The sequence below is a fragment of the Rhinoderma darwinii genome, chromosome 2 (genome assembly GCF_050947455.1).
Source record: "Rhinoderma darwinii isolate aRhiDar2 chromosome 2, aRhiDar2.hap1, whole genome shotgun sequence".
Taxonomy (NCBI): domain Eukaryota; kingdom Metazoa; phylum Chordata; class Amphibia; order Anura; family Rhinodermatidae; genus Rhinoderma; species Rhinoderma darwinii.
In genome coordinates, this window is record NC_134688.1 from 77,776,400 (window position 1) to 77,798,971 (window position 22,572).

The 22,572-nt window shown below is 46.0% G+C and overlaps 1 long non-coding RNA gene across 1 annotated transcript; it reads right to left on the bottom strand.

The window, feature by feature from the left end:
- Positions 1-4,490: 4,490 nt before the first annotated feature.
- Positions 4,491-8,295, bottom strand: LOC142740640 (uncharacterized). Its single transcript, XR_012880828.1, has 5 exons — positions 8,215-8,295; positions 6,840-6,906; positions 5,959-6,023; positions 5,382-5,513; positions 4,491-4,548 (listed from the first exon to the last, which is right to left on the bottom strand). It is a non-coding gene; the product is annotated as an uncharacterized LOC142740640 (long non-coding RNA).
- Positions 8,296-22,572: the final 14,277 nt, after the last annotated feature.

Below are 22,572 nucleotides of genomic sequence, written 5' to 3' on the forward strand. Positions count from 1 at the left end.
CCTAAGCCTGCCATCCTGGTTGGTGGGAGATGGTGTCAGTCGAACAGGTCTGGCCTCAGGTGTGGATTGATTAATCCCAGGAGTATACCTAGACGTAGTACCTGGCAGATCCCTAACACGAATAAAATAGCTTGGTCATTAGGGCCTAAAATGGGCTGGTCACTAAGGGGTTAATAAAAGAGTAATGTTGTAGAAAGACTCTTAACTTGTTGATTAGAAATATTCAACTTTGGGGGATACTGATTTATTAAGCAGCATTTACATTGCTCTTTCTTGTATATTGTTGGGCTCACAGTGTGAATGTTGAACTAATTTCCATTAGATTTACCTAGGAGGAATATATGCGTTAAATTTCTTCAGCTATCATTCTGATTAATGGCAGACCCCATTTAGTATACACAGTATGGTTTTTAGTATTAATACAGTCAAGAGGGTTATTTGTTGCTCATCAATTTAAAATACAAAATAAAAGGATTAATTTAAAACTGGTCACCAATCAGTGGCTCGGGAGACACATGTGGCTCGCAAGCCCATGGTGTGTGGCTCGCCATAGGAACCTTGAGTTATAACTATGTGCTCTTGCTACAATATGATATTCACATAAACAATATTACAAACATATCCTATCCCCAGAAAAGTGGCAATTTGGATGGTGGAATACTACTGTAGTGTGTTTAGTTTCAAACTTAAAGGGTATGTGTTGCCAGAAAAACATGTTTGTTTTTTTTAATTAAACATTTAGTGTGTAGGTGATTAAACATTGTTCAAATTTTTTTTATTTTTTTCACGAGTCAGGAAATATTATAAATTAGATTCTAATTTATAATATTTCCCATTGCTGGTCACTAGATGGAGCTATTCCCAAAATTGCAGCATTGCAAAATTGGGTAAAAAGCACTCGCTCTAGTGAGCTCTCAGCATCCCCCCCTCCTTTATCCTGGCTAGTGCCGGGATAAACGAGGGGTTTGAACGGTCTAACCTCCGACACTGTGTGTCGCCATTTTTTGAGCTAACACACAGTGTAGTAGGTTTACATACCGGAGTAAACGTACACAAACACGAACATACATTGAAATCTCTTACCTGCTCCTGCCGCCGCGGCTCCCTCCGGCCCGTCCGCTCCGTCTGCTGCCGCTGGTCCAAGTGCACAAGTCCGGAAGCCGCGACCGGAAGTAGTAATCTTACTGTCCGGCCGCGACTTCCGGTCCACAGGAAAATGGCGCCGGACGGCGCCAATTTCAAATTGGACTGTGTGGGAGCGGCGCATGCGCAGTTCCCACACAGACGGCGTACACAGAAGTGGATGGGACGGGAGCCGTTCGCAGTCCCTATGGGACTGTGGCTGCCGTATTCCATGTCTGTATGTGTCGTTAATCGACACATACAGAAATGGAACAAAAAATGGCAGCCCCCATAGGGAAGAAAAAGTGTAAAAATAAGAAAAAGTAAAACACAAACACACAAATAAATATAAACGTTTTTAATAAAGCACTAACATCTTTAACATATGAAAAAAAAAATTGTGATGACACTGTTCCTTGAAATATTTACCTGCAAATTAAAATGTCATAATGTTGTGTTTCTCTATGTTTAATATGTTAACATTTTTACTTAAATGTGGCTCCCGGCCATTACTCAAAATTGAATGTGGCTCACAAGGTATAAAAGGTTGGGGACCGCTGATCTAAAATTTTCGAATATTAGTATTAATTAGTATTAAGGTATTAGTATAAATATTAGTAGTCACAGACTTCTTTAAGTTAGAGGATCAGTGTGATACCCTAAAATAGTTAAACTCGTATACTGTAACTGCATTCACTAAAGCCCCCTAAAATTCCAACAGATTTGCTGAAAAGAAAGCATGTCTTCAATGTAATGTTTTTTTGATCAAATCAAGGGTTTTTCCATTTTTGGGGTATGCTTCAAGTGCTGCTGTCAGTGAGTGATGAACGATAACCGTCATAAACTTTACAATGGAACATTGTGGACAAAATTTTGAAGAATGCATTAACATAAAGCGTAAAATAACAACTTGATATAGTGCTAGGATTACAATATTTACCTATATAAAACTATAATGTAAAAATAAAAAAATGGCAAAAAACAAACAAAAAATGTCTCCTTGTTGCTGCTCCCCCTCCACAACATGAGTCTCACACAGACACTGAGGGAGAGATACTGCTGCCGTGCCCCTTCCTCTCTGAGTAGTATACGGTATACTGTTCTAGATGGTCCTCGGCTGTAAAATATATAATATAAATTCAGGGTAGACTTGAAAAAATAAATGGTCAGATCAGATGATTGGGGAAACTTTTGAAGAGAAACATTAGGGGATCAGACAGTGGCGTAACTATAGGGGTCGCAATTGCGACCGGGCCCCCCGCACAACATCAATGAAAAGTTACTATAGTAACTGGGGCCCATGTAATAGACTACATATGGCGTTCCCTACAGGGGGGGGCTGTATGGCGTTCACTACAGGGGGGGGCTGTATGGCGTTCTCTACAGGGGGGGCTGTATGGCGTTCTCTACAGGGGGGGCTGTATGGCGTTCTCTACAGGGGGACTGTATGGCGTTCTCTACAGGAGGGCTGTATGGCGTTCTCTACAGGGAGGGCTGTATGGCGTTAGCACTGTCCAATAAATATACAGTAAACAGAAGAAAATACGGTCCAGCAATCCTCATGACAATGTGATGACTTTATTAGAAAAACATTTTATATACCACACGGCATGTTGAAGTGATGATACAAGACTGCTTACGCGCTTCGAAAGCCAACTACATTCTTCGCAAATGTACGCCATCTCCTCCAAACAGTCAATTACATCAGAAGTCCAGTTCCTTGTGCTGCATGACTCGTGGACGCCCTATCCGTGGCGATATCCGTGTCCTTTCCACTGCTTCTCACTTGAGTCCTGTAGGCACAAAAAACATTCTGCAAGTATCCATTGTCATCCGTCCCTGCAGATTCTGCTTTAATGATGCAACTCACTCAACTCCTTGTCTATTTCATCGTTTACTGATGCCTCTTTTAGATGCGACAGATGTATTTTTTTTATACTTACCAGCCTGCTTCACAGGCACCATCCCTTTTTATTGGCACCTGATCAATAAGGGGGTCCTGCTCCACCACCATAACACTGCAATACTAAACAAAATCTTCCATAGACATCACAAAAACTAGACAAGCCTTTCCTCCCTTATGTTTCCCAACATTTCCTGGGACAAGTGTGTGTAGGTAGAAATCAACAAACATGTTTCCTGGCCCCAAACTTTACCCCCTCTTTCCAGTAAAGGATTGGCTTTCGGTATCACGCCTCCTCGCTTTTACCTTTTTACTTTATCCTGCGTAAACATTTTTTTCAGCATCTTAAACGTCTTGCCCATTAGCCCATCTATCCCCAACATCAGACCACTTATTATCATCTGACAGATCAGAATCAGACTCAACCAGCTACTGTTGCCTTCTTCTGCTTCTCTTTACATCCAGATGCACTGCTCCTGTAATTCCAAACATTGTGCCAGTACCCCGTGTTCTAAACATTTTGGCAACCCCAAAGTGTCCCTCTCCCATGTTGTGATTATGAGGCCCTACTGGGATATTGCTGCCTTCATCGACCCTGGATCCCTGCGCAAGGATCCTGGCACTTGGCCCATCATCGTGCCATGTTCCCTCAAATTTTTGCTAGAATGATAACATTGAGGATACCTGCCTTGCTTCCTTGATGCCATTTGCTCCAAACAATCCAGTACACCCCAAGTCCAGGTCCTTGTGCTGCATGACTTGTGGGGGCTCTATACGTGGCAATATCCTGGCACCTTCCATTGCTTTCCGCTTGAGTGCTGTAAATATAAAAACATTCTGCCAGTGTCCATTATCACCTATGCCTGCAGATTATGACTGTGTAATGAAACTCACTTAAGTCCTTGTCTATTGCATCCAGGCCTTGACACACCGCAAATGTTCTTGGCAGACCAAAGCTGTCTAAAATCCCCCTACACTCCCTCACCCAATTACCTTACACCTACGTTCAGTCCCAAACCGAGCCATGTGGCCAGCATTTTTGACAAAGATACCCCTAACTTACATTATGCCTATTCCTACCAACTATCCAAGGTTCCCCACTACTACGCCTTTCTTGGCATTTTGCCCGCTCATTACTTTTTCAATGTACAGAGCTACTGGTGGATACTGTATATAGTAACTAATGATGGACATACCGCATATAGATGAAATATTACTTCAGAGAGTCCCCCTGGCAGCAGGCAGCCGATCTCAAGAAATTCTGGAACAAAAAGTATAAACTGTGAAGATATTATGACGTGCGCTTAGTATGGTTCATCATATCAACAAATATATGTTCAGCCTATTGAAAACATCAGGGAGATTGTTCCCACAGTCTTGTCATGTGTCTCTATAGGAACATTCTGGATGACATCACATTATAGAATTTCTATAGGTTATTTGCTATAATACTTACATATATACAGTGGATCTTCTAGCATGTCGGCTGTCACTGGTGCCACATATTCAGATGTTATAAATGTCTGTAAAATACATAATGGGTTTAATGCACATACATAAAATAACCCCATATCTATAATGAATAATAATATATTTACTTTCACACATTTCATTTTCTATCACAGGGCGAGTCCAATGCCCCTCTGCCACACAAATAACACCAGCAGTATAATGGCACATAATAGTTGGAGGACCCTGGTATAGATTTTGTATCAGGGACCAGGAGCTTATTGTTATTCTTCTATATAATCTTATCCTTAATGGAAAACTGCAAATTTGTCTTTTGTGGAGTCTTTTGGACTGGAGTAGAGAGAGTAGAAAATGGTAAATTGGATTTCTGGATTCAACAGACAAAATAATTATTAAAGGGGTTTTCTGACAGTTTCATAAACCTTAGTCTAAGCCGCATATGGCTAAAAATAATAAATTGTCCCTACTCATTTTTTAAATTCCCTATGGCTCCTGCGCTAGTGGTTCTGTTGTCTTTAGTTGCTAGGCCACAGCGGTCATGGCCGTGTGGATGGCATGTCACGTGGCAGCTATTGTGTCACATCCAGGGCCGGCCTTAGGTTTATTGGTGGCATGTGCAGTATCTGTGACGTCCTCCCCCTTATGATGCACCATGTAGTGTCCAAATAATTTAATCATACAGTGCCCAAATAACATCACCCAGTCAATAAACCAGGGATTGTATCTTTCTGTTTTTTTTATATTATAGGTTTGGGCCCTAAATGCCGGATCGGCAGTGTAAGTTGAGGGTGCCCAGGCCATCTATGGTGGTAGTGCCCTCTTCAGTATTGACCAGTAATACACACTATGTGATCATTTAGAGATGCAGTTAATAAAATACACTGACCTTGGACTCTCCTACTGAATACATCCGACTGAATGTAGAACGTTATGTGATGTGAGGTGGAGGGCTCTGCTTAATCTTTGATCTGCCCTCCTGGGACGTGTGGTTATCATTAACTCTTATGAGGAATTAATTCTAGGAGAAAGACAATGTATTAGGACAAATCTCAATCTATGGCAACATTTCTATCTAGAACAGAGTCCAGTCCCCAACCAGTGTAAAATTACCAAAGGGGTAATACATAGGATGACCGGCTGGGGTCCAGGGATTTGGGGTGGCCCACAGCTCTGGGGCTCCATACGCCCCTGAAATTGGACAAACAATAACGGCCCAGGGAGGAAGCGAAATGTCTGACCCGGTTGGTCGTCTATTAGGTGAGTATAATTTTTTATTTTATAGGAGCAAAGGGGGCACTATTAATATGGGGGATAAAAGGACTGAGTCGGGGCTTAGAAAAGGGGGCTTCATTACTGTGGGGCCATACAAAAGGGGCATTCTGACCTAGGACATACAAAAACTGTCATTCTAGCTGTGGAGGGTATTGGTGGATACTGCATATAGTAACTAATAAGAGACGCACCTTGCATAGATGAAATATTGCTTCAGAGAGTCCCCCTGGCAGCAGGCAGCCGATCTTAAGGTGTTCTGGAAAAAACAATAATTGTGTAGTTTTATTTCTCCAGACAGACGTGTGCTCAGTATAGACCACCCTTCAATGAAGGAAATGTACATTAGGGCTCATGTACACAGCAACTTCATGTGGACGGACCTGTATGGTGGCGCACAAACTGCAGTACTGGTAATGTAGACACTCTGTGTGCGCTGTGTGCTCCCCCATAAGCCAAATGTGTATTAGGAAATTACATAAATAACAAGTCCCTTATATATTACTAATACCATAATATCTTCTTTATGGAGCATTTCTATAATAATAATAATATAAAGCTGCAGCAAAATTCCCAGCGTTTACTTTTGCTACATGTGGATGAGTTTTTGAGACTGTAACTATTCACCTGTAACACTTGTGAATTTTGCCAAGCAGCAAATCTGCAGCGTCTGAATTCAGCTTTATGGCGTAGAATATAGTACTCAAATACTGCAATCATACAGTGCCCAAATAACACTGCCAGACAAGTATTGTCTGCCACACTGTAATGTAATCCATTATCAAGGAATTGTATCTGCATCCTGAGCAGTGCCTTTTACTTTTTTTACATGAAGAGTGGGATTGAGTGTTCAAGCAATGGGTGCCCCAGACATCAAGACCAGTGGCGCCCCATTCATTAGTGACAGGTGATGCACCCAGTGTAACCACGCAGGTCGCACACCCCAAAGACAGGCCCTGGATGAACAACATTGGGGAATTTGTTCCCACAGTCTTGTCATGTGTCTCTATAGGAACATTCTGGATGACATCAGATTATAGAATTGCTATAGGTTGTCATTTGCTATAATACTTACATATATACAGTGTATGTCCTAGCATGTCGGCTGTCACTGGTGCCACATATTCAGATGTCATAAATGTCTGTAAAATACATAATGGAATAAACATAAAATAACCCCATATCTAGAATGAATAATAATATATTTGCTTTCACACATTTCATTTTCTATCACAGGACGAGTCAGACATTGAAAACATTTTGTAATGTTAGTGTAAACCCAGGGAACATAACTATAGGGGTGAAGAGGTTGCAGTCACACCCAGGCCCAGGTGTCCATGACTGACATTAGGGGGGGTCACAATGTGGGCAATTTACAAATGCCAATCCCCAATGCCCTCATCTCCTAGAGGAATCCCGATTTTCGCTGCTAGAAACGCGATGTCAGTGAGAGAAGCACCCAGGCGGAAAGGCAGCTGCTGAGTTGCCCGGCCGCTTCTAAAACACAAGCAGTGGAAGGGAGCCAGCGCAGCGCCCCGTTCCACCTGCTGGAGGGATGCGCCCTATGTAATGGCACAGGTCGCACACCCCTAAGGCCGGCCCTGGCTACTGCTGAGCCTTATTAGGATAATATACGGTAGCTTTTTAAGACTATTTAATTAAATTAAATTAGACATCATATTGAAAACGATTGAGAAGTCACATTCCACATTACTGACAGCTGCAATTCTCAGACAATGGTAAGGGTATGTTCACACACTTAACTAAAAAACGTCTCTAAAATACAGAGCTCTTTTCAAGGGAAAACAGCCTCTGATTTTCAGCCATTTTTTAAAACACAAACATTTTTTGAGGCATTTTTACCAACGTTCTTGGAGCTGTTTTTCTATTGAGACAATGAAAAACGGCTCCAAAAACGGCCGAAGGAGTGAAATGCACTTCTTTTTACAGGGTGTTTTTTATGCGCCGCTTTATCAAACGCCCATGTAAAATGCACCATCGGAAAAAAAAAACAGTTTTTCCCATTGAAATCAATGGGCAGATGTTTGGAGGCGTCCAGCCTCCGTATTTTCGGCTGTTTTTCGGGGTGTTTACGGCCAGGAAAACGGCTGAAAATAGGCTGTGTGAACATACTCTGTTGTACTGAGTTGTAACTTTAATGAGAAAATATGAAACATTGAAATCTGAATGTAAAATGTTCAGTTGTTACTTGCATTAATAGAAACATTTTACTGGAACTTGAACTGTTTGTCTAAAAAAAAAAAACAACCCCCGACAATCACCAAAAAAAAATCCTTCTACAATCATATAGTTGTGGTGAGGTGTTGGTGTGGTTAGAAATTGCTGCAGTAATGTCCAGTGTGAATCTGGCCTTATATGAGAATTCTAGAGCGTATATATTTCATGTGTCCAGTAACATGTAGAATTAATGATAAAATGCTGCATCTTACCTGTCAATCACACAGTCAATCACAGTCCCGGTCCAGACGTCATTGGCAGAAATTGTAAAAAATATGTAATCCAGCTGCACATAGAACCTAATGGCTAGTATTGTCTATGACATCATCAGTGACATCATAAGCGGCTGCAGTATCTGTTACATCATCTAATTATCTCCTACTGCCTGGATAGACTGTCTGTGCATACACTGGATATAGGCGTTACATGGGACTGCTGTTTATAAACATGGAAGAAAGATAAGTGTGTGGTTATAGGGGCTACGACTAAGAACATGTAATGTATGAAACGTGTAATCTGTTACTAGATGGATTTTATACTGTAATACAGATGTAGCCATCTTTAACTTGACTCTGATAACTTGTTGCAGCGTGATACTTTCTTGATCCCGCAGCACTCCGTGTTTCAAGTGTGCGTGAGTAGGCTTCCACGCCAATGTGTAAAAAATGGGAACTCAGCACTCCAAGGTATTATGCAATAAGTGATATTTGATTTCACATATAGCGAAAAGTAGTAATCCAAAAATAATGGCGCCATTACCCAACAGCGACCGAGGTCACAAGCGCCGCATATCCGTGTCTAAAGAAGGTTGAATGTATAGACCGAAACGTTAAAAACCTAATTTTGGATTACTACTTTTCGCTATATGTGAAATAAAATATCATTTGTTGCAGCGTGATATCACACAACAAAAGCCATTGAAAAAGTCAAGATAAGGGATTGTTTATTTAATGCGTTAAAAGTCAAGGTAAAGACGGCAACATCTGAACTAATAAAGGATACATTTTATTGAATTTCGTTTTAGGCTAAATTCACACAACAGTAAAAAACGTCCGCTTTCAGAACAATGATGTTGTATGGGTATATTCACACGGCCTTTTTTTAACCACCCGTGAATATTGGCCGTCAAAAAATAGAACATGTCCTATTTTTGGCCGCTTTCACGGCCAGACGGCCCCCATAGAAGTCAATGGATCAATTTTTAACGGCCGTCAATACATGTAACAGCCGTTAAAAACAGTTCTGTGATTTGGGGAATCAAGAGCCAAGGGAACTATTGGCTCCCTTGCTGGTAATCGGCGGCGCAATGACACATACTCACCGATGCAGCGCCGTCCTCTACAGGTGTGGTCTCTAGTCTCATGGGTTCTGCGAAGGTGACGAGATGACGTCCTCGCGTCGCCTTCGCAGAACCAGTGAGACTAGAGATCACTCGTGACGTGGACGGTCATGCATCGGTGAGTATGTAGGGCATTCAGGCGGACAAAAATTACGGATATTGTTGCGCTCACTACTATGGTAGCATGGCGCTAGTACAGGGGACATTGTTGTCTACTGTAGCAAATTTTTCGGCACGGTCCTGAATTTACAGAGAGAGTCCCGGAAGATTACCACAGGGAGGGGGGGGGGGGTGTGGTGCTTTCTCCGGAGAGGTGTCTGTGTCAAAATCTACAGGGGGGCTGTGTGCCATCGTCTACAGGGGGCTGTGTGCCATCGTCTACAAGGGGGCTGTGTGCCATCATCTACATGGGGCGGTGTGCCATCATCTACAGGGGGGCTGTGTGCCATCATATACAGGGGGGCTGTGTGACATCATCTACAGGGAGGCTGTGAGCCATCATCTACAGGGGGTCTGTGTGCCATCATCTACAGGGGGTCCGTGTGCCATCATCTACAGGGGGGCTGTGTGGCATCATCTACAGGGGGGCTGTGAAACAATCATGACAATGACCTTTGATTGGGTGTTTTCAGGGGGTTGGGACAAAAGAAGCCAGACAAATGAAATTCATCTGTTTTTTTATCGGCTATGAAAAACGGATGCAAAATGGATGTCAAACGGCCATTAAAAACGGACAGACGGACTGGAAGTGTATAAAAATTTGCAGACACAATGATGCAAAACGGCCATGAAAAACTGACAGTTGATCAGTTTTTAATGGCCATTTTTTTTCACTGTTGTGTGAATGTAGCCTAAGTTCTGGATCGTCTCCATTTTAATGGATAAAGTTACCGGACAATTATCCGCCCACCGAGAGTTTATTGGACACATGGACGGCCTGGTGAGCAGATGAACTTCTTGTTTCTTTGTTTGGAGTCATGTACAGATATAGCAATCCTTATCCTGACTCTGATAACTTGCTGCAGCGTGATAATTTATCACTTAAGTCACTGAAAACCATTGAAAAAGTGAAATTAAAGTTTCTTGACACTGTGTATTCAATGTATTTAACCCCTTCGAGCTCAGCAACGTAATATTCCGTCGCGCTGACCGCCCCGTTCGCGCTCAGCGACGCAATATTATGTCGCAGGGAAAATGCATCGCCATTTTCCACCGGCGCGTGCACGAGCTGTGACAGCTGCTGTTTCCGACAGCAGGCTATCACAGCTCAATACGCCGGGACCTATTGCGATGGTCCCGCCTCCACAATCGCCACTATTGGTCAGTCAGTGAGTAACTGTCCAATAGTGGCGATCGGTCTCTTCACTTCCTCTCCCTGACATCACATCCTGCCGCACCCGCCCTGAGATGGAGATAGCGAGGCGTTCAGAGCGGTTGTGAGTAGAGGGAGAGGAGAAAAAGAGTGAAAAAAAGACAACTTTTTTCTGCTTCCCACCTCCCCAATCCACTACCCAGTCCTTTACCCTTCCTCCTTGTGTTCCCCCCACATTTTTGGTCAGTGATCTCCTATCACTGACCACTTCTTAGTCTTCAGGACCAATTTCTTGGTCCCTGGGGATTCTTTTTTTCTTTATAAAACATATAAAATAAAAAAATATATTAAAAAAAAAAAAAACGAAAAAAACCCCTGTTAATTTAGACAATTTATCTAGTTAGTTTAGTATTAGTGTTAGTTAGTGTCAGGGAACCGTCAAAAAGCATAGTTAGGTATAGCGTCAGGAATCCATCACCATAGTTAGATCTAGCGTTAGGGGTCCATCACAGTAGTTAGGTTTAGCGTCAGGGAAGCTCGGAATAATCTAGATAGGTTTAGTGTCAGGCACCCATCACCGTAGTTAGGTTTAGTGTTAGGGAAGCTCAGAATAATCTAGTTAGGTTTAGTGTCAGAGAATAGTCGCCGTAGTTAGATTTAGTCTCATGGAAGTTCAAATAAAATCTAGTTAGGTTTAGTGTTAGGAACCCTCGCCTTTGTTAGGTTTAGTCTCAGGGAAGCCCACTCGTTCTATAAAAACACCAATTTTTTGAGCTGGTTTAGGTAGCAGCCTATTGCTCCTAGTTAGGAAAGCAATGAAACATGTCCCAACGGACATTTAGTGCCGAAGAGGCATATTCATTTCTTGCCTCCGACACAGAGTCGTCGGATGGTGAGACTCTGTTTTATTTATCCACCTCCTCATCCAGTGATGAAGAAGAGGAACCTCCTAGGAGATGCCCCTTGACCACCAGTGCAGTTGAAGCCCCCGAGCGAAATGACCCCGCCGCAGTTCAAGCCCCCATTTGGACCCCCACACCAGACATTTATGAGCCCAAAATCCCAGAGTTAAAATTTAATACGGCAGGGCTCAGTGAAATGGGCTTTTTCAAGTTCTTCTTCACTGATGACTTTATAGATCTTATGGTCTCCCAGACAAATTTATATGTCCAACAGTATATTACTAAGAACCCTACATCATTTTATGCCCAATCCTACAGGTGGACCCCTGTAGATGTAGCAGAGTTGGGCAAGTTCTGGGGACTTCACTTGAACATGGGGCTTCTGAAAAAGCCATCCATTAGGACCTACTGGAGCATGGACATCTTATACCATACCCCCAATGTACCATATGGCCATGTCCAGGATGCATTATGAGGCAATATTTTGCTTCTTAAATTATAAGGATAATGAGCAGTGCCCACCCCGATATGACCCCATGTCACGAAGCGGGTTAGTGGACCCACTAGGCCGTACCGCCGCAGCGGGGAGGCAGCTGGCCAAACAGGACACCCCAGAAATACAATGTCCCGCACAAGGGTACCTGAATAGTCCAGATGGTGGCCGCAGCTCTGGCACAGATGAGATGGGTGCAGCAGATGGCGCCAAACGTGGCGGATGACACAGGAGCCGCAAGTTCCTCCAGACGTGGCGGATTCCTCCAGACGTGGCAGACTCCTCCAGACGTGGCAGATGACACAGGACGTGGCGGATTCCTCCAGACGTGGCAGATTCCTCTGGACGTGGCAGATGACACAGGACGTGGCAGATTCCTCTGGACGTGGCAGATGACACAGGACGTGGCAGATTCCTCTGGACGTGGCAGATGACACAGGACGTGGCAGATTCCTCTGGACGTGGCACCACTAGATACTAGGGCAAAGCACGGGAAACAGGAACGGGGAACAAGGTACGGGTAACAACAGGAACGGGAAACACTAAGGGACCATTTGCAAGACAGACTGGGAAAACTAACAACGCTCAGGCATCGAACTAGGGGGCTGGACCCCTCTTATAGCCCAGGGTACTCACGGGTCAACGGTCGTTCAAGATGTCCGGTGCGCGCGCTGCCCCTTTAAGAGCGGGGACGAGCGAAGGTGAGTGGATGCAAGCGCTGGCGTCTCCTGAGGAGGAGGCTGGGGCCAGCGCTTGCCGACTCGTGGCTGCGGGTGTCAGCGGGAGGTTGGAGCTGACAGCCCGCAGCCACGGACGTTACAGTATCCCCCCTCTTACGCCCCCTCTTCTTGGGACCGGAGCAAGAGAGAAACTTCTTTAGAAGAGTAGGGGCATTGAGGTTCTCCTCTGGCTCCCAGGACCTCTCTTCGGGACCAAACCCCCTCCAATCCACCAAATACAAGGTCTTTCCTCTCTTGGTGTCCAAGATCTCCTTTACCTCAAAGATGTCCGAGGAGCCGCTGGGAGCAACCGCAGGGCTGGGAGTCTTGGAATAGCGGTTTAAGATCACAGGCTTCAGGAGGGAGACGTGGAAGGAGTTGGGAATCCTGAGGGTAGGAGGCAGCCGAAGCTTGTGGGCGACAGGGTTGATCTGCTGCAGGACCTCGAATGGTCCAAGAAACCTGGGAGCGAATTTGTATGAAGGCACCTTCAAGCGAATGTTCCGAGAGGACAGCCAGACTTTAGTCCCCGGAAGATACTGAGGCGGCTCTTTTCTCTTAATATATGCCTTTCGCTTCATGCGATCTACTGCCAGCAAAATAGAGGACCGGGTCTGTTGCCAGATTTGCAAGAAGTCCCCATATGCAGAGTCAACAGCGGGAACCTGAGATGAAGTCGACACAGGGAGAGGAACTCTGGGATGTTGACTGTACACGATGTGAAACGGTGTGGAAGTGGTGGACTCACTTGTGTGGCTGTTGTAAGAAAATTCGGCCCATGGTAGAAGCTGTACCCAGTTATCGTGCTGTGAAGAGATGAAATGGCAGAGATAATTTTCCATGATCTGGTTGATCCTCTCAACTTCCCCTTTGGATTGAGGGTGATAGGCAGAGGAAAAGTCCAATCTCACATCCAGGAGTTTACAGAGGGCTCTCCAGAACTTGGAGGTAAACTGAACCCCCCGGTCGGACACAATGTGAAGAGGCAAGCCATGCAAGCGGAAGATGTGCTGAATGAAGAGACTTGCCAGACGAGGAGCAGAAGGTAGGCCGGTCAGCGGGATAAAATGAGACATCTTAGAGAACCGGTCCACCACCACCCAGACAGTGTTACATCCTGCTGAGGGGGGAAGGTCAGTGACGAAGTCCATCGCAATGTGCTGCCAGGGGGCATTGGGTACAGGCAGAGGTTGAAGCAGGCCGGCAGGCTTGGAGTGAGTCACTTTGTTAGAGGCACACACCGTGCAAGCAGAGACAAAGTCCAGAACATCCTTAGGCAGCGTGGACCACCAAAAGTGACGAGCAATTAGGTCTCTGGTTTTACGGACACCGGCGTGCCCAGCAAGTTTCGAACTATGTCCCCAGCGGAGAATTCTACTCCTGTCCGCCAACCGAACAAAAGTCCTCCCAGGAGGGATGTCTCTAACCTGCAGAGGATTAGCAGAGACGATGCAGGACGGGTCTATGATGGTCTGGAGGGACTCCACCGTGTCTTCCATCTCAAACGATCTGGACAGGGCATCGGCCCTCACATTCTTGTCCGCGGGACGGTAGTGGAGCGCAAACAGAAAACGGGTGAAGAACAGCGACCACCTGGCTTGATGAGGATTAAGTCTTTGAGCGGACTGAAGGTAAGTGAGGTTCTTGTGGTCGGTGAAGATCAGGATGGGGTGAGCAGCACCCTCCAGAAGATGTCTCCACTCCTCCAGAGCCAATTTGATGGCCAGCAGCTCCCGATCTCCAATGGAGTAATTGCGCTCAGCAGAGGAAAACAGTCTAGAGTAGTAGCCACACACTACAGCCTTTCCTTTGGAGCTCCTCTGGAACAGAAGTGCGCCTGCACCAACAGAGGAAGCGTCCACTTTCAGTGAGAACTGCCGAGATACGTCAGGATGATGGAGGATCGAGGCTGAAGTGAAGGCACTCTTCAGGCTATTAAATGCAGACTCTGCCTCTGGAGTCCACACTTTGGCGTTCACACCCTTCTTGGTAAGGGTCGAGATGGGAGACGTCAGAGAAGAGAAGTTAGGAATAAACTGCCGGTAGAAATTGGCGAATCCCAGGAACCGCTGTATGGCCCTTAAGCCTTGGGGACGTGGCCACTCCAGGACAGCCTTCACTTTCTCAGGATCCATCTTGAGGCCTTGATCCGAGATGATGTAGCCCAGGAAGGGCAGAGAACTCTTCTCAAAGACGCACTTCTCCAGCTTGGCGTATAAATGATTCTCCCTCAATCGTAGTAGAACCTGACGAACATGCCTTCGATGAGTCGTTTGATCTGGGGAGAAAATTAAAATATCATCGAGATAAAAAACAACACAGACATAGAGTAGATCTCGGAAGATGTCGTTAACGAACTCCTGAAACACTGCGGGAGCGTTACACAGTCCGAAGGGCATCACCAGGTATTCGTAGTGCCCGTCCCGGGTGTTAAATGCCGTCTTCCATTCGTCACGCCGGCGAATCCGGACTAGATTGTAAGCCCCACGCAGGTCTAGCTTAGAAAAAATGTTGGCCCCTCGTATGCGATCAAATAGCTCAGAGATGAGTGGCAACGGGTATTTGTTCTTGACTGTGATTAGGTTGAGGCCCCTGTAGTCAATGCAGGGACGAAGGGATACATCCTTCTTTTTAACGAAGAAGAATCCAGCCCCGGCCAGGGAGGAAGATTTTCGTATAAAACCCCTCTCCAGATTCTCCTTTATATAGGCCGACATGGATAGAGACTCAGGCAGGGAGAGAGGATATACCCGTTCACGGGGAAGAGAGGCATTAGGAACCAGTTCAATGGGGCAGTCATAGGTGCGATGTGGAGGCAGCGTCTCAGCCTCCTTTTTGCTGAAAACATCTGCATACTGAGCAAAATGGGGAGGCAGTCCCGACAGCGACTGAGGCAGAGAAGGCTTGACAGGATGGATCTGCAGCAGACAACGACCATGGCACTTGGAGCCCCATTGGAGAACCTCTCCAGAATTCCAGTCCAGGACTGGGGCATTTAGTCGAAGCCAAGGCAGGCCCAGCAGAACAGGATTGATGGCTTTGGGCAAAACAAGGAACGAAATAAATTCAGAATGAAGTACTCCAACCTGGAGCTTCAACGGCTTGGTTCTAGAGGTAATGGGATCAGGCAGAGGCAGTCCATTAACTGAGGCAACAGCCAAAGATGTCTCCAGGGGAACTGTGGGCAGCTGAAGATGATCCACAAGCTCTTTCTGGATGAAATTTGCAGCAGAGCCAGAGTCAAGATATGCAGAGACTTGATGCGTCCTGTCGCCGGATACCAGGGTCACAGGAATAGTCAGTTTGGAAGCGAATCCTCTGTTAGATTCTGTTCCACCTAGTGTTGTCTCTCCAACCAATCCCAGGCAATGGGGTCTCTCCGGCCTCTGGGGGCACAGATGCACAACATGGCCTCCATGGCCGCAATACAAACAAAGTCCAGAAGTGCGTCTGCGTTGTCTCTCCTGGGTAGACAATTTAACATAATTACTCTGCATCGGGTCCTCTGGTGGGACGACTGAGGAGGATTGCGGGACAGCAGAATCCAGCCTGGGAATTTCTCTCCCCCGGAGAACCTCTTGGGAACGTTCCCGGATCCTCATGTCGACACGTGAGGCGAGTAGGATAAGATCGTCCAAGGTAGATGGCAGAATTGCGAGCAGCCAGCTCGTCCTTGATCCCTGAAGACAGTCCCTGCCAGAATGTAGCCACTAAAGCCTCGTTGTTCCAGGTCAATTCAGCAGCCAGGATACGGAACTGAATGGCATACTCGCCCACGGAGAGGTCTCACTGGTGTAGGGTCAGCAAGGATGCAGCAGCCGAAGAAACTCTCCCAGGTTCCTCAAAGATCGAGCGGAAGGTCTGTAAGAAGCACTGCAAGTCCCGGGTCTCTGGTCCCTGATGTTCCCACAGAGGATTGGCCCATGCCACGGCTTTGCCGGTAAGGAGAGAGATGATAAAGGCGATCCTGACGTCATCCGAACAGAAGGACCTGGCATGTAGTCTGAAATGGATCAGGCACTGATTCAAAAATCCCCTGCAGGACCTCGGATCTCCGTCATAGCGTGGATGTAGCGGCAAGAAACACAGGGGGTTGGTACCAGTACAGAAAGGAAGTGTAGCAGGCGGAACCGCAGAAACGGGTGCGTTGATGACTGTGGACGGAGCAAGCAGCCGATGGGCTATGGCGTTCACCGACAGGGGGAGCTGGTCTTGTCGTGACTGGAGATCCTCCATCTCAGCCAGCATGGCTTGTGTAGACAACGTCGCAGGTTGACCAGCGGGGTCCATGGCCTGAGCGTACTGTCACGAAGCGGGTTAGTGGACCCACTAGGCCGTACCGCCGCAGCGGAGAGGCAGCTGGCCAAACAGGACACCCCAGAAATACAATGTCCCGCACAAGGGTACCTGAATAGTCCAGATGGTGGCCGCAGCTCTGGCACAGATGAGATGGGTGAAGCAGATGGCGCCAAACGTGGCGGATGACACAGGAGCCGCAAGTTCCTCCAGACGTGGCGGATTCCTCCAGACGTGGCAGACTCCTCCAGACGTGGCAGATGACACAGAACGTAGCGGATTCCTCCAGACGTGGCAGATTCCTCTGGACGTGGCAGATGACACAGGACGTGGCAGATTCCTCTGGACGTGGCAGATGACACAGGACGTGGCAGATGACACAGGACGTGGCAGATGACACAGGACGTGGCAGATTCCTCTGGACGTGGCATGACTAGATACTAGGGCAAAGCACGGGAAACAGGAACGGGGAACAAGGTACGGGTAACAACAGGAACGGGAAACACTAAGGGACCATTTGCAAGACAGACTGGGAAAACTAACAACGCTCAGGCATTGAAACTAGGGGGCTGGACCCCTCTTATAGCCCAGGGTACTCACGGGTCAAAGGTCGTTCAAGATGTCCAGTGCGCGCGCTGCCCCTTTAAGAGCGGGGACGAGCGTGCGCGCGCACCCTGCGGGTTCCGGCGAAGGTGAGTGGATGCAAGCGCTGGCATCTCCTGAGGAGGAGGCTGGGGCCAGCGCTTGCCGACTCGTGGCTGCGGCTGTCAGCGGGAGGCTGGAGCTGACAGCCCGCAGCCACGGACGTTACACCCCAGTTTTGACCGTTTGTACAAACTGAGACCCCTATTAGACCATTTCAGTGCTCGGTTTGCCCAAGCATACACCCCCGAGAAGTGTATTTCTATTGATGAGTCCCTGGTACATTTTAAAGGGAGGCTTCAATTCCGCCAGTACCTGCCGAGTAAGAGGGCAAGGTATGGCGTAAAGATGTATAAGCTGTGCAAGAGTGCATCAGGGTATACCTACAAATTTAGGATGTATGAAGGGAAGGACAGCAGTATTCAGCCCCCAGAATGCCCCCCCTTACTGGGAATTAATGCAAAAATTGTGTGGGATTTGGTGCACCCACTGCTGGACCAGGGTTACCACCTCTACTTGGATAATTTTTATACCAGCGTCCCACTCTTCAAGTGCCTCACTTCCAGAAGTCCTGCGGCATGCGGCACTGCTAGAAAAAATCTGAGAGGCCTCCCTAAGATTCTGCTTGGGCAAACACTCAGAAGGGGTGAGAGCAGGGCACAATCTAGCAGCAACATATTGTGTGTCAAGTACAAGGACAAGAGAGATGTCCTTGTATTAACAACAATACATGGCCACACCAGTACCCATGTACCTGTACGAGGTACCAGTATAGAGACCCCCAAACCAGACTGCATCCTGGACTACAATAGGTACATGAGAGGGGTTGACTTGTCAGATCAAGTCCTTAAGCCCTACAGCGCCATGCGGAAATCGAGGGTGTGGTATAAGAAGCTGGCCGTGCACATCATACAGTTGGCATTGTACAATGCGTATGTGCTACGTCGATGTGCAGGCCAGACGGGAACTTTCCTGGAATTTCAAGAGGTGATTATCAAGAACCTAATCTTTAGTACCAAGAATAGGGAGCATCCAGTACTTCCGGAAGCGAGGCCACACGCATCGTACCAGGGCAACACTTTCCAGGAGAAGTTCCCCAAACTGGCAAGAAGGGAAAAAGTCAAAAGAGGTGCAGAGTCTGCTCAAAGAGGGGGATAAGGAGGTAAACAATATACGAATGCGACACGTGTCCCGAAAAACCAGGGCTCTGTATGAAAGATTGTTTTCGAATTTATCATACATCCCTTAATTTTTAATTTACCCTGATACACTCCGCACAGCCTATGCCCCTCATCTTTCCCTTCTGAGCCCTGCCGTGTGCCCAGGCAGCTAATAACAGCCACATGTAGGGTATTGCCGTACCCGGGAGAACCCACATTACATCTTATGGTGTGTATATCTCCAGTGGCACATGCTGGGCACACTATATCGGGCACGGACATGCCATATATATATATAGAAAATTGCAAATCTCACTCTGCCCCATCTGCTGCGCATTATCTTTTACACAGTACCTGTGGGGTCAAAAGGCTCACTACACCTCTAGATGAATGTCTTAAGGGGTGTCGTTTTTAAAATGGGGTCACTTCTCAGGGGTTTCAACTGTACTGGTACCTCAGGGGCTTCTGCATACATGACTTAGCACCAGAAAAACTCCAGTAGGCCAAATGGTGGTCCTTTCCTTCTGAGCCCTCCCATGGGCCCAAACGGCAGTTTATCACCACAAATGGGGTATTGCCGCACCAAGGACAAATTGGGCAACAAAATGGGGTATTTTGTTTCCTGTGAAAATAAGAAATTTTGATAAAAAATGACATCTTATTGTTCTACACACAGGTATCCAGGCTACCAGGACTACTATTATGGGTAAGGCTATCTGAGTTATTAATGTTGGGAGTATTTTACTCTAGAAAACACCCTTTGGACACTTCTGTCCTTAACAAAACAGCTCACACTCAAACAACTAACGTTATATACGATAGCACACTGCCCTATTCATATGTCCTTAATATAAGGACTTTAAACACACCATACACTTGGTTTTCCTACTTACCTGTGTTCATATCATATAGAGTCTCTCCACTCATGTACCTTTTTAACATGTATGTTTTTATATGTATTTAATAAAATGTGTTATTCTTTTCATATATACTTGGCTCTATACTCTGTTTCTTGTGTGTGTATAGGGTTTAAGTAGAGTATAACAGAGAGAGTTCCCAGCATTATCATTCCCTTACCCCCCTACAACATTACAAATTATATTCACTTGGGACTGGTGTTGTTTTATTAAATTTCTTTTGATTCTCTTGATTTTTTTTGCTGTTTTTGACATTCCACTATGTTCTGCATAAAGCTTAGTGTCAGCTGTACTGTGACTTCTTTATCTTAACGGAGCCATACCAGGCCCTTATACACCCTATATGCTTCCCCAATAGAATCCATAAAACATAAAAGGGCCGAGCAGTGCTCCGGGGTCTTTTCGCAAATCACTCTAGCTAGAATCGCAAATGAAAACGTTTACCTTATTAACCAATTGGTAAACATTTGCGGAATCAGGAGATAACGCCTTTTCTCCTCCTCCTTCTTTTATGCTCTAGCCCCTCTTCCCCTGATCCAGATAGAACTTCTCCAAGGGAGGAGGGAGAACATCTCCACATACTCATCCTTCCCTATTTGTTTCCTGACCTCCTGCTTAAGATGGGCACCGATCCCTCGAAGCAGACATACACAGCCAAGTTATCCCTGTTTACCTAATTAGGTGTCTCAGTCTGGACTGAGACCGCAACCGCCTCATAACTCACCGGTAGAGGGTTAACAAGGGAAAATGTTTTACAGGACCGCCCACGCGAAAACCTGGGATGGACCCGCACCCTTCACCAGGGAACCGCCTACCATGTTCAGCAGGCACACCACTGAGTCCCTCAGGCATCTGCACACGCCTCCTGCTGTGTTACCCCACAGCCCCTAGCGGCAGGGGACAAACCTGACCTAAACAATAATGGCACCAAGCACCAATAGTGATGCTTTTGAAAAGTATCAAAAAACTTTATTAAATATAGAGGACAAATGAATAAAAAGTGTCACACAATAGATATAGCAACATCTCCGGAGTGAAATACACAGGGTGAACACATGCCCATAACAATACGGATACATCTTATTTATAAAGTGTATAGTGCTAAGCAATATATATGAAATAAGGATATATATACCATATATAATATAAATTGTCTTTACAATACTGCAGGATGGACAAGGACATGGACAAGAAGCTAAATACAAGTAGTGATGGTCCTAGGATTGGTGCAACACATGTTCAAAATAGTACAGCATATGAAATAACATGCCTCAATATATACCCATCTATATGACACAACCGGGATGGCGCCAACCACGACGCACGTTTCGGCACAGCCTTCATCTGGGGGTGACATCATCTCCTAACAGGTATAATATAATAATATATATATTATATAATATATTATTATATTATATAATATAATATAAATTTCGGTATAATAATGATACAACAGTAAACTGGAGATGACCGTCCAACACTGCGAATTTAACCCCTTAATGACAATACGCCTTTTCACGGTGGTCATTAAAGGGGTTCTCTGGAAAAAACTTTATGGTCTCATGTTTACTTGATAAAGTGGTTCTGTTTCCACTAAACGCGTTGTACCTCAAGAGACCCTCTATCTCTCTTTTTTATGTATGTTTTATTATGATCTATTGTTTTAGACAATTAATTATATATATTTTTTTTCTCAAAAAAGTATTGCGCCTGGATGGTGTCTCTTTTTTACAGTGGATCCCACCTGGTTCCCACTGTTTTTATCTACCTGCTCTTACTGAAGATGTCCTCAAAACTGGCTTAATGAGATGGTAGATCGGAGAGTGACTGAGGCAGTGGAGGCAAAACAGGGCGGACCTGTTGCAGGCAGCGGCTAAGGCATCTTGGCCCCCATTGGGGGACCTCTCCAGAACTTCAGTGAAGGACCTGGGCGTGTAGACGAAGCCAAGGCAGACCCAGCAGAACCGGGTTGATGGCTTTAGGCAGGACGAGGAAGTTGATCTGTTCTGAGTGAAGGAGTCCGATTTGTAACGTAAGTGGTTTCATGATAGCCACAATAGGATCGGGCAATGGTAGTCCATTTACAGAAGCAACAGCAAGGGATCTCTCTAGAAGAACTGTGGGTAGATGTAGTCGGTCTACTAAATCCTGCTGGATGAAATCTGCAGCTGCCCTGGAGTCAAAATAGGCAGAGGAGTAGTGTAATGTCTCTCCCGAGATGATGGTCACAGGAATAGATAATTTGGAAGAGGTTTTGATGTTTGGCATCATCCCACCTAGAGTTGCCTCTCTAGGAGCTGGAGTTTCCCGGCTTTTGTGGACATTGGCGCACGAAAGGGCCTTTAAGGCCGCAATACAAACACAGACCTGAAGAGCGTGAGCGCTGTTTCTCCTGCTCGGACAACTTGACTCTGTCTACCTGCATTGGTTCCTCAGGTAGAGCAACAAGAGGGGGCAGTAGTGGTCTCTAGAACGAGGGTGCTAATCTGTGAAAACGTCTCTCCACCGAACCTCCTCATCGCGTTCCTGGATCCTCATGTTGACCCGGGTAGCCAACAGGATATGGGCATCCAAGGTAGGTGGGAGGTCGCGGGCTGCCAGCTCGTCCATGGTGTGTGAGGACAGTCCATGCCATAGGTCGCCACCAATGCTTCATTGTTCCATGCCAACTCTGCTGCCAGGGTACGGAAGGAGATGGCATACTCTCCTGCTGTGGACCCCCTTGCTTGAGGGTTAGCAGAGTGGCTGCTGCTATGGATGTTCGACCCGGCTTCTTGAACACGTCACAAA